Consider the following 12,134-nt stretch of genomic DNA (forward strand, 5'->3'; position numbering starts at 1 on the left):
TCGAAAAATTCAATCAAGTTAGTTAGACACGATCTTCCCCTGTCAAAACCATGCTGACTACCCCTGATTAATCCCTGCCTCTCCAAGTGGAGATTAATCCTGTCCCTCAGAATTTTTTCCAATAGTTTCCCTATCACTGATGTTAGACTCACTGGCCTGTAATTATCTGGTTTATCACTGCTACCCTTCTTGAATAATGGTACCACATTCGCTGTCCTCCAGTCCTCTAGTACCTGTCCTGTGGCCAGAGAGGATTTGAAAATTTGTGTCAGAACCCCTGCTATCTCCTCCCTTGCCTCACACAGCAGCCTGGGTTACATCTCATCTTGGCCTGGGGATTTATCCACTTTTAAGCCCGCTAATGCTTCCTCCCTTTCAATGTTAATTTATTCAAGTATATCACAATCCCCCTCCCTGATCTCTACACCTACCTTGTCATTCTCCATAGTGAACACAGATGAAAAGTAATCATTTAAAACCTTACCTACGTCCTCCGCTCCACACACAGATTGCCACTTTGTTCCCTAATGGGCCCTACTCTTTCCCCGGTTATCCTCTTGCTCTTAATATACTTATAAAACGCCTTGGGATTTTCCTTTATTTTGCTCGGCAGTGTTTTTTCAAGTCCCCTCTTTGCTCTCCTAATTACTTTTTTCAGTACCCCCCTACACTTTCTATACTCCTCGAGGGCCTCCGCTGTTTTCAGCGCTCTGAATCTGCCATAAGCCTCCTTTTTTTTCCCTTATCCAATCCTGTATATCCCTTGACATCCAGGGTTCCCTGGATTTGTTGGTCCTACCCTTCACCTTTACGGGAACATGTTGGCCCTGAACTCTCACTATTTCCTTTTTGAATGACACCCACTGTAGACTTACCTACAAGTAGCTGCTCCCAGTCCACTTTGGCCAGATCCTGTTTTGTCATATTGAAATCGGCCTTCCCCAAATTCAGTACTTTTATTTCCGGTCCCTCTTTGTCCTTTTCCATAACTACCTTAAATCCTAGAGTTATGGTCACTGTCCCCAAAATGCTCCCCCACTGACTCTTCTACCACTTGTCCGGCTTCATTCCCTAGGATTAGGTCCAGTACCGCCCCTTCTCATGTAGGACTTTCTACGTACTGGCTCAAAAAGCTCTCCTGTATGCACTTTAAGAATTCCTCCCCCTTTAAGTCTTTTGCCCAGTTAATATTGGGGAAGTTGAAATCCCCTACTATTATTACCCTATTATTTTTACAACTCTCTGAGATTTGCCTACATATTTGCTCCGCTATCTCTCCCTGCCAGTTTGGTGGCCTGTAGTACACTCTCAGCCAAGTGATTGCCCCTTTTTGTTTTTAGGTTCTCCCCAATGGCCTCATTTGAGGAACCTTCTAAGATATCATCCCTCCTTACTGCAGTAATTGACTCCTTGATCAACAGTGCAATTCCACCTCCTCTTTTACACCCTCCCCTGTCATGCCTCAAGATTCTATACCTTGGAATATTAAGCTGCCAGTCCTGCCCTTCCCTCAACCATTTCTTTGTGATAGCAATAATATCATATTTATGAGTGACTAATCTTTATGGTCCCTTGTTTTGTTCTCCCCACAAGTGGAAACGTCTTCTCTACATCCACCCTATAAAACACTTCATAATTGGGTCATCCCTCAGCCTTCTGTTTTCTCGTGGGACAAGCCTGAAGCCCCAGCCTGCTCAGTCCTTTGTGAGAGGTATAACTTCTACATTCTGGTATCATTCATATAAATTTTCTTTGCCTCTTCTCCAGTGCTCTACATTTATGGAGAACAGAATTATGCACAGTTGTAGGAGTGATTGGTGACATTAAACTTGAGAAAATGCCTAGCGTAGACCAGAAATTTTTAACAAGACCCTAAGTGAAATTATCTTGGACAATCTATAGTGGTAAAGGCCATGACCTTGAACTACCCTTAATTAGGCACTAATTGCCCATCTCACTCAGAGATAACTGGTGTAGGAAATAACAGTTGTCACATAGGTGTGCAGTTCAGAGCTCGGGGTTAAGGTTTGCTTTTGAACAGAGTAGAGGGAGCTTTAGTTTGCATTGACTTGTACTATACCTGCCCTGGGAGCGTTTAATGTTGACATTAGATCCTTCTCCAGTGCTAACTTCCCTTACAATCATAATCACAACATTTTACCCCAAAGAAACTTTTACCAACAACAAAGGATTGGACTGACTGTACAGCACAAATCTATAATCAAATGTAGCTGGAACTGGACATTCATACAATATAAATCCATCATTAGATACAATAAGGACTACAGGCACTGTTCAAGATAAAATCCATAATGAGAAAATTAACTCTATACGGTACAATATAAATCCATAGTGAAAGAAAGAGCTGGGCCTCAGGTATAATTTAAATTCATAATCAGATACAGCATGAACTGGGCCTCCAATATTATATAAAAGAACTCATTTTCCAAGCAACTCTGTTCATTTCTGACTTTCAGTTATCTGATCTACCACACTCTAAAACATTTTTAAAAAATTGTATTTTCTCTTTTTCTTCTTGCCTTGAAATATCTCAGGGACTGCACATTTTGGGATGGAGACCTGCTTTCTAGGCTTTTGCAAACATATTTTATTTAAATTGGACTAAATGATAATGTTTGGACTCCCCTGTGTCTGCTACAGGTATAACAATTCTATTTTAAATGTTAGATGCTAAATAGATGTATACACCAAGTTGCACAGAAATTCAATAATTTATCTTTCCTGATTACTGATAATATATGATGCAGTATGGTGAACTTTCTATAATCGCTGTTTTAGCTTTCAGTATCCCTGTCCTTGGCCAGTCTGTGGAAGGCAATACATTAACATTCGATGGAGTTTTGCTTTCACTTGTGATCCCAAGACGTTTAACCCAAGACTTAATTTTATTTTGCAGTGATTATAAACTATCTTCTGGGACATCATGCAGCAGTATTCTCCAACAAATCCTCTAAACACAGCTGAATTAACTTGCAGCCTGCCAATGTCAATTAACTTGAAAGGAAACACTGCCTTGATTGTTCTGTTGCTTACAGCAAAATTATACAATCTTCTTGTTCGCCAAGATAATGATCCTAAAATTTTCAATGACTTTCAATATGCTATTTTCTTCGAAGTCCATGAATAGGGCACACACAGTTATTTCCTGCAGGAAAATAAAGAGCTGTTGGACTGATTTTTAAACAGCATATTCTTGCTTTACTTAAAGACATATTGAATGAGTTCCACAGAACTGTTTTGCAAGGAAAGCATGACCTGTAATGTTCTGTACTTCATCAGTGTGGAATGAACTACACTAAGTGCCAAACTTTGGTTAATTTTGGCAGCATCAACACCAAGCCAAGCAGCCAGGTTGTTTGATTTGACAGAATCTTAGAACAACAAAATGAGCATTAGCCATTTTTATACCTCTGCTGCTTTAGTTGAGATTCCAGGGGATCATCATCCTGCCATTTAGACTAAATCTGGCTCCTCTTTTCCAGCTGGGTCTATAATTCAGTTACCAGGAAAAATGAATCCTAATTTGGTCGAGTAGTTATACAAGGTAGGCAGTGGCGTAGTGGTATTATCACTGGACTAGTAACCCAGAGACCCAGGTATTTCTCTAGTGACATGGGTTCGAATCCCACCACGGCAGAAGGTGGAATTTGAATTCAATTAATAAATCTGGAATTAAAAGCTAGTCTAATGATGGCCATGAAACCATTGTCGATTGTTGTATAAACCCATCTGGTTCACTAATGTCCTTTAGGGAAGGAAATCTGCTTACCAGACGGACGACCCGGCATCGACCTAGGCACCGGAAACGACAACAGCAAACCCAGCCCTGTCGAACCTGCAAAATCCTCCTTACTAACATCGGGGGGCTTGTGCCAAAGTTGGGAGAGCTGTCCCACAAACTAGTCAAGCAACAGCCTGACATAGTCATACTCACGGAATCATACCTTACAGACAATGTCCCAGACACTGCCATCACCATCCCCGGGTATGTCCTGTCCCACCGGCAGGACAGTCCCAGCAGAGGTGGTGGCACAGTGGTATACAGTAGGGAGGGAGTTGCACTGGGAGTCCTCAACATTGACTCCGGACCCCATAACTCTCATGGCATCAGGTCAAACATGGTCAAGGTAACCTCCTACTGATTACCACCTACCGCCCTCCCTCAGCTGATGACTCAGTACTCCTCCATGTTGAACACCACTTGGAGGAAACACTGAGGGTGGCAAGGGCACAAAATGTACTCTGGGTGGGGGACTTCAATGTTCATCACCAAGAGTGGCTCGGTAGCACCACTACTGACCGAGCTGGCCGAGTCCTAAAAGACATAGCTGCTAGACTGGGTCTGCAGCAGGTGGTGAGGGAACCAACACGAGGGAAAAACATACTTAACCTCGTCCTCACCAATCTGCCTGCCGCAGATGCTTCTGTCCATGACAGTATTGGTAGGAGTGACCACCGCACAGTCCTTGTGGAGACGAAGTCCCGCCTTCACATTGACGATACCGTCCATCGTGTTGTGTGGAACTACCACCATGCTAAATGGGATAGATTTCGAACAGATCTAGCAATGCAAGACTGGGCATCCATGAGGCGCTGTGGGCCATCAGCAGCAGCAGAATTGTACTCAACCACAATCTGTGACCTCATGGCCCAGCATATCCCCCACTCATTACCATCAAGCCAGGAGACCAACCCTGGTTCAATGAAGAGTGCAGGAGGGCATGCCAGGAGCAGCACCAGGCATACTTCAAAATGAGGTGTCAACCTGGTGAAGCTACAACACAGGACTACTTGCGTGCCAAAGTGGGTAAGCAGCATGCGATAGAGCTAAGTGATCCCATAACCAACGGATCAGATCTAAGCTCTGCAGTCCTGCCACATCCAGCCGTGAATGGTGGTGGTCAATTAAACAACTAACTGGAGGAGGTGGCTCCACAAATATCCCCATCCTTAATGATGGGGGAGCCCAGCACATCACTGCGAAAGATAAGGCTGAAGCATTTGCAACAATCTTCAGCCAGAAGTGCCGGGTTGATGATCCATCTCGGCCTCCTCCTGAAGTCCCCAACATCACAGATGCCAGACTTCAGCCAATTCGATTCACTCCGCGTGATATCAAGAAACGACTGAAGGCACTGGATACTGCAATAGGTATGGGCCCTGACAATATTCCGGCAATAGTACTGAAGAGCTGTGCTCCAGAACTTGCCGCGCCCCTAGCCAAGCTGTTCCAGTACAGTTACAACACTGGCATCTACCCGGCAATGTGGAAAATTGCCCAGGTATGTCCTGTACACAAAAAGCAGGACAAGTCCAACCCGGCCAATTACCGCCCCATCAGCCTACTCTCAATCATCAGTGAAGTGATGGAAGGTGTCATCAACAGTGCCATCAAGCGACACTTGCTTAGCAATAACCTGCTCAGTGACGCTCAGTTTGGGTTCTGCCAGGGCCACTCAGCTCCTGACCTCATTACAGCCTTGGTTCAAACATGGACAAAAGAGCTGAACTCAAGAGGTGAGGTGAGAGTGACTGCCCTTGACATCAAGGCAGCATTTGACCGAGTATGGCATCAAGGAGCCCTAGCAAAACTGAGGTCAATGGGAATCAGGGGGAAAACCCTCTGCTGGCTGGACTCATACCTAGCGCAAAGGAAGATGGTTGTGGTTGTTGGAGGTCAATCATCTGAGCTCCAGGACATCACTGCAGGAGTTCCTCAGGGTAGTGTCCTAGGCCCAGGCCCAACCATCTTCAGCTGCTTCATCAATGACCACCCTTCAATCATAAGGTCAGAAGTGGGGATGTTCGCTGATGATTGCACAATGTTCAGCACCATTAGTGACTTCTCAGATACTGAAGCAGTCCGTGTAGAAATGCAGCAAGACCTGGACAATATCCAAACTTGGGCTGATAAGTGGCAAGTAACATTCGTGCCACACAAGTGCTAGGCAATGACCATCTCCAACAAGAGAGAATCTAACTAACAAACATTCACTCCCTCCACCACCGATGCACAGTGGCAGCAGTGTGTACCATCTACAAGATGCACTGCAGCAATGCACCAAGGCTCCTTAGACAGCACCTTCCAAACCCGCGACCTCTACCAACTAGAAGGACAAGGGCAGCAAATGCATGGGAACACCACCACCTGCAAATTCCCCTCCAAGTCACACACCATCCTGACTTGGAACTATATCGCCATTCCTTCACTATCGCTGGGTCAAAATCCTGGAACTCCCTTCCTAACAGCACTGTGGGTGTACCTACCCCAAATGGACTGCAGCGGTTCAAGAAGGCAGCTCGTAATTACAGAGCGACACCTCACTCAACTACAGGAAAACCTCCAGCTACACTCATCTTTGCACGTGCTATGTACACACATCTTCCTGAGCTACCCTGCGGATCAGGGGCGGCACAGTGGCGCAGTGGTTAGCACCGCAGCCTCACAGCTCCAGCAACCCGGGTTCAAATCTGGGTACTGCCTGTGTGGAGTTTGCAAGTTCTCCCTGTGTCTGCGTGGGTTTCCTCCGGGTGCTCCGGTTTCCTCCCACAGCCAAAAGACTTGCAGGTTGATAGGTGAATTGGCCATTATAAATTGCCACTAGTATAGGTAGGTGGTAGGGGAATATAGGGACAGGTGACGATGTGGTAGGAATATGGGATTAGTGCAGGATTAGTATAAATGGGTGGTTAATGGTTGGCACAGACTCGGTGGGCCGAAGGGCCTGTTTCAGTGCTGTATCTCTAAATCTAAAATCACCACCTTCTCAAGGGCAATTAGGGATGGGCAATAAGTGCTGGCCTAGCCAGCGATGCCCACATCCCTGAATGAATGAAAATAACCAAATAGGAGTAGACAATTCAGCCCCTCGAGCCTGTTATGAAAAAGAGCCACCTCACAGACTCGTCTACAGTGATGTTCTTGGGACTGGAATGAGGTTTAACTGAGTTTAATATAGGTTATGTGAGGCAAAGACTGAGACAGCAGCAGGCTGTTGAACATTAAGGCTTCTCCTTTATTCTGGTTTAGTGTCATTTTCTCTTTGCTAGCATGTGTGTTCTACAGCAGCCTCTAGTGTACACAAGGCACAATCCAATTGCCAATTCAGGACGCTACAGCACTACATCCCTCCTCTTCTTAGTAAATGAGAGACATAGCATGTTTCAATGGTTTGTTTCCAAAACTGTAAACAATAAACTTAAACATAAATAGTTCACTTTGTAACACAGTCACTTAAGTATGGTGGGTGTTTTCTTTCACGAGTAGGATATCATTTCACATCAGATGTAGTTTCAGTTGACTCATGTTCTTCATCTAAGGTGTCAGTGTCGGAATCGATTCAATGCTTGTGAGTGGTGTTTTCAGTGCTTTGAAGGATGACGCGTTTCTTGTGAGGATTTGTGAATCGCACTTAGCAGTGATCATTGATCCTTTTGTGTTGGTCACAACAGATGGTAGGATGTCATACGGAGTTGTTTGTTTTCCAACATGACCATCATATTTTACAAGTACTTTATCTCCTGGCTTAAGCAGTATATCTCTAAATTTCGTGTTTCGCTCTGCATTTTCTTTCATTCGATCCTTCTGTGCTTGTTCGCGTACATGTTGATCATTAGCTCCGCAGGGTAGCTCGGGAAGATGTGTGTACATAGCACGTGCAAAGATGAGTGTAGCTGGAGGTTTTCCTGTAGTTGAGTGAGGTGTCGCTCTGTAATTACGAGGAAAATGATATAGTTCTTGCTTCCATGACTTGTTCTCACCATTAGCTCTTGGCCAATGGGGTGTGATTTTCCTATGTATGAACTCTAGGAAGTTCGTGAATTTGTTGTCCTCATCGCTGTTGAATGGGAGTCCATTGTCACTTCTTACCATTTGAGGGATTCCAAACAAAGCGAAGATCTGGTCAAGCTTTGGGATGACTGCTTTATTTGAAGTTGACATAACTAATTCCACGATTAAGAATCTGCTGTAGTCATCAATGAGAACAAGTAGGTGTTCACCCGTGGGCAAATCAATGAAGTTAATGCTAACTTCAATCCATGGTCCTGGAGGTAGTTCGGACATCTTAAGAGGGTCATGAAGATTTAACATTGTGGTTACTTGACAAGGGAAACACTGATTCATTTTGTGCTCTACCTTTTCCCTCAGGAATTATTTGGTCTTGACTATTCCCTGGTGTCCTTCATTTTTTTTTTAGAGATACAGCACTGAAACAGGCCCTTCAGCCCACCGAGTCTGTGCTGACCATCAACCACCCATTTATACTAATCCTACACTAATTCCATATTCCTACCACATCCCCACCTGTCCCTATATTTCCCTACCACCTACCTATACTAGGGGCAATTGCTAATGGCCAATTTACCTATCAACCGGCAAGTCTTTGGCATGTGGGAGGAAACCAGAGCACCCGGAGGAAACCCACGCAGACACAGGGAGAACTTGCAAACTCCACACAGGCAGTACCCAGAATTGAACCCGGGTCGCTGGAGCTGTGAGGCTGCGGTGCTAACCACTGCGCCGCCCCATGTGCTATGTTGACAACACATTCCCTCAATTAGTGTAGAATGACAATACAGTTCTTGCATAATACAGGATCAGATGTGGTTGTAGTGGTTAGCTCATTTCAAACATTGTGTAGACCTTGTAGTGTTGAGTGATTTTGTTTGTAGATGCTTTCTCGATCAATCTTTCCAGTTTTGTGATTCTACAGCCTTCGTACATAAAGGTACAGCCTCATCTTGCTTTGTTGCTGCTTTGTGTCAGCTAGTTTTAGCAACTTTGGCACCGCATTTATGATATTCAGCAACGTTTTCTCATGACTAGTAGTTGGCAACGGATGTTGTGAAAGGTAGTCCACTAGGTTGTGTTTTCCTGGCTGATACTCAACATGGAATTTGTACTCTTGTAGTTTGAGTATCCAACATTCTATTCAAGTGGGTGGTTTGCTATGTGGATTGTTGGACAAACTCACTAGTGATTTATGATCGGTTATTACTTTAAATTCACTTCCATATAAGTAGATATGAAAGTGTAAGATAGCCCATGTGATTGAGAGTGTTTTTCTCTCTGTTTTCAAATAACGTTGCTCTACGGCATTAACGATCTGCTTGCCATTGCAGTGATTGATGGGTTACCTGTCTTGTCTTTCTGTTCAAGAACTGTACCTAAGCCAAACATATAAAATCTTGAAGGGTCACGTGGAAAGGATGTTTCCTCTTGTGGGAGAGTCTAGAACTAGGGGTCACCTGTTTAAAAATAAGGGGTCGTCCATTTAAGACAGAGATGAGGAGAAATCATTTCTCTCAGAGGGTTGTGAGTCTTTGGAACTCAGTACAAATGTTAATTGCAGCTTATGGAGTGTAGCTACGCAATTCCTTGCTGGTTGGCAGGACAGTTTACATTGATGGTACGTTGTGAGCCAGAATTGTAACATTTATTCCTTATGCTGTCACTGAAAGAAGAAATACTTGCATTTATACGGTGTCTTTCACACCTCAAGACATCCCAGAGCACTTCATAGCCAGCCAAGTACTTTGGAAGTGTAGTTGCTGTTGTAATATAGGAGACGTGGCAGCCAATTTGTACACAGCAAGCTCCCACAAACAGCAGTGAGATAGTTTGTTTTATTGATGTTAGTTGAGGGATAAATATGTGTAATATCAGTACCACTGTGGCTCCTCCAGGATGGCCTCACTGCTGGGCTGACAGTCTACACAGTAATAAAGAAATATAGAACATGTTCCAGCACTCATTCTGCCACATTAACGGGGGATTTACCTATCTCTGACCCCCATCTCCAACAGTGCACTGCTAAAATCCTGTGCAGCTGCTAATGGAGGAACTAAATATGCTGCTGGTTTTGCAGACTAGTGTATCATATTGTAGTATGATTTATTATTTAGAGGTACCACAAAGGTGTGAATTTCTACTTCTAATCCATTTAATCTGTCATAGAGATAGAAATATAAACTGTGACACAATCTGATATTTATAGCAACATATCAATATTTTAAATATGAGAGTAAGTGTGTTATGTGTAATCTCACCAGAACACACATCAGGGAAAAGTAGTAATCAAATTGTACAGTGCTCTGGCCAGATTTCACTTTGAGTTCTGTGCGCAGTTCTCATTGCCAAAACATAAAGGCGAAATTACATTTCTGGAGGCAGTCCAGTGAAGGCTTACTTTTATTGTCAAAGGTCTGAGTTAAGAGGAAAGAAAGCATAAATTTAGGGTTTTCTTTTTCGGTAATGTCTGAGAGGTGACCTTATAGAGCAGGGTTGTCCAACATACAGCCCATGGGCCAGGATCTGGCCCACTAAACATTTCCATCCAGACCGCGGATGGAAACTGTTCCTGGGGCTGCTCCTCATCCTCACCGTGACTGGAAATGAGAAATTTCCCTTTGTCTTCTTCTTACAGAGTGGCCTTTTTAAAAACATCCCGCTGTCAGTTTCACAGCTGACAACTGCTGACATTGGGATGGCCGTTTCACAACAGACTTGGGGTTTTCTGGCGGGTTCTGACTTTTTTAAAAGCCCACCGGACAACCCCAAGTCTGATGGGCAACGGCTGTTCCCGATGTCAGAAGCTGATTGCTGTGAAACTGACAGTGATCTTTTTTAAAAGAACTGACTAACCATCTGCTGAACATTCCACTTTCTGCAACTGTGTAAGAGAGAGTGGGCGAGAGAGAGGGAACAGAGAGAGAGAGTGGGAGAAAGGAGAGAGAGAGAGTGGGGGAATCAGAGAGATAGAGAGTGGGGTACAGAGAGACAGTGGAGACAGAGAGAGTGGGGAATACTGAGCAGGGAGCAGGGAACACTGGAAATACGGGGAGTTGGAGAAAGAGAGGGGAGTGGAGAGGGCGGCGCAGTGGTTAGCACTGCAGCCTCACAGCTCCAGGGACCCGGGTTCGATTCTGGGTACTGCCTGTGTGGAGTTTGCAAGTTCTCCCTGTGTCTGCGTGGGTTTTCTCCGGGTACTCCGGTTTCCTCCCACAAGCCAAAAGACTTGCAGGTTGGTAGGTAAATTGATCATTATAAATTGTCACTAGTATAGGTAGGTGGTAGGGAAATATAGGGACAGGTGGGGATGTTTGGTAGGAATATGGGATTAGTGTAGGATTAGTATAAATGGGTGGTTGATGGTCGGCACAGACTCAGTGGGCCGAAGGGCCTGTTTCAGTGCTGTATCTCTAATAATAAATAAAAAATAAATAAGTTGTTTATGGCACAGAAGGAGGCCATTCTGTCCATCGAGCCCATGCCGGTTCTCCATGCAGCTATGCAGTCAGTCCCACTCCCTAGCTCGATCCCCGTAGCCCTGCAAGTCTATTTCTCTCAGGTGGCCACTTCCACCACCCTTGTGGGCAGAGAGTTCCAGGTCATTACCACCCGCTGCATAAAAAAGTGCTTCCTCATATTCCCCCTGCATCTTTTGCACAAAACTTTTAATCTGAGGCCCCTAGTCCTAGAGGGGAGGGAGGAGGGAGCAGAGAATGAGACACATACACATAGAGTGCGTGGAGAGGGGGGTGAGAGATCTCGGTCTCTCCTGAAAGATGGACATCTATCCAGAATACTCTGCACTGCTACATCAAGTGTACGGGCAGAGATTGACTACTTATGCAAGCAAAAACAATGCCAGGTAAGTCAATAAATTGGTTTTCAATATACTGACGAGAAAGTAAGTCAATAAATTAGGCTTCTTATTTAAAGCTTCTTCACAAAAATTCACATTTGTTGTTGTTTTTATTAGTAAGATACATTTTTCATGCCTTTATCTTTCGAAATTTGCTCACCGGCCCCCTGGGCCGAGCAAAAATCGTAATGCAGCCCTCCGTCTGAAAAGGTCGGACAACCCTGTTATAGAGGTACTATAGATCACCAAGGGAATGGAAAAGGTGAATAATACTTTAAGTCAAATTGTGAGAGTGGAATAAGGGGTTACAAGTTCAAACTAATGAAAGATAAATTGAAAAGAGATAATCAGGAAATTCCTTTTTATATAAAGGGTGATGAATGCATGGAATGGACTTCTAGATTGAAGAGTGGTGGTGGAAATCCTGAAATTATTTAAGAAACAATTGGATGGTGCAGTGGGGTG

At 44.3% G+C, this 12,134-nt stretch overlaps 1 protein-coding gene across 13 annotated transcripts in view; it reads left to right on the plus strand.

Moving 5' to 3' along the window:
* The window catches only part of megf11 (multiple EGF-like-domains 11), a 568,089-nt gene that overhangs the window by 261,230 nt on the left and 294,725 nt on the right, over positions 1 to 12,134 (plus strand). The gene's annotated exons all lie outside the window — the stretch shown is intronic.

The sequence above is a fragment of the Heterodontus francisci genome, chromosome 38 (assembly GCF_036365525.1).
Source record: "Heterodontus francisci isolate sHetFra1 chromosome 38, sHetFra1.hap1, whole genome shotgun sequence".
In the NCBI taxonomy this organism is placed as follows: Eukaryota; Metazoa; Chordata; class Chondrichthyes; order Heterodontiformes; family Heterodontidae; genus Heterodontus; species Heterodontus francisci.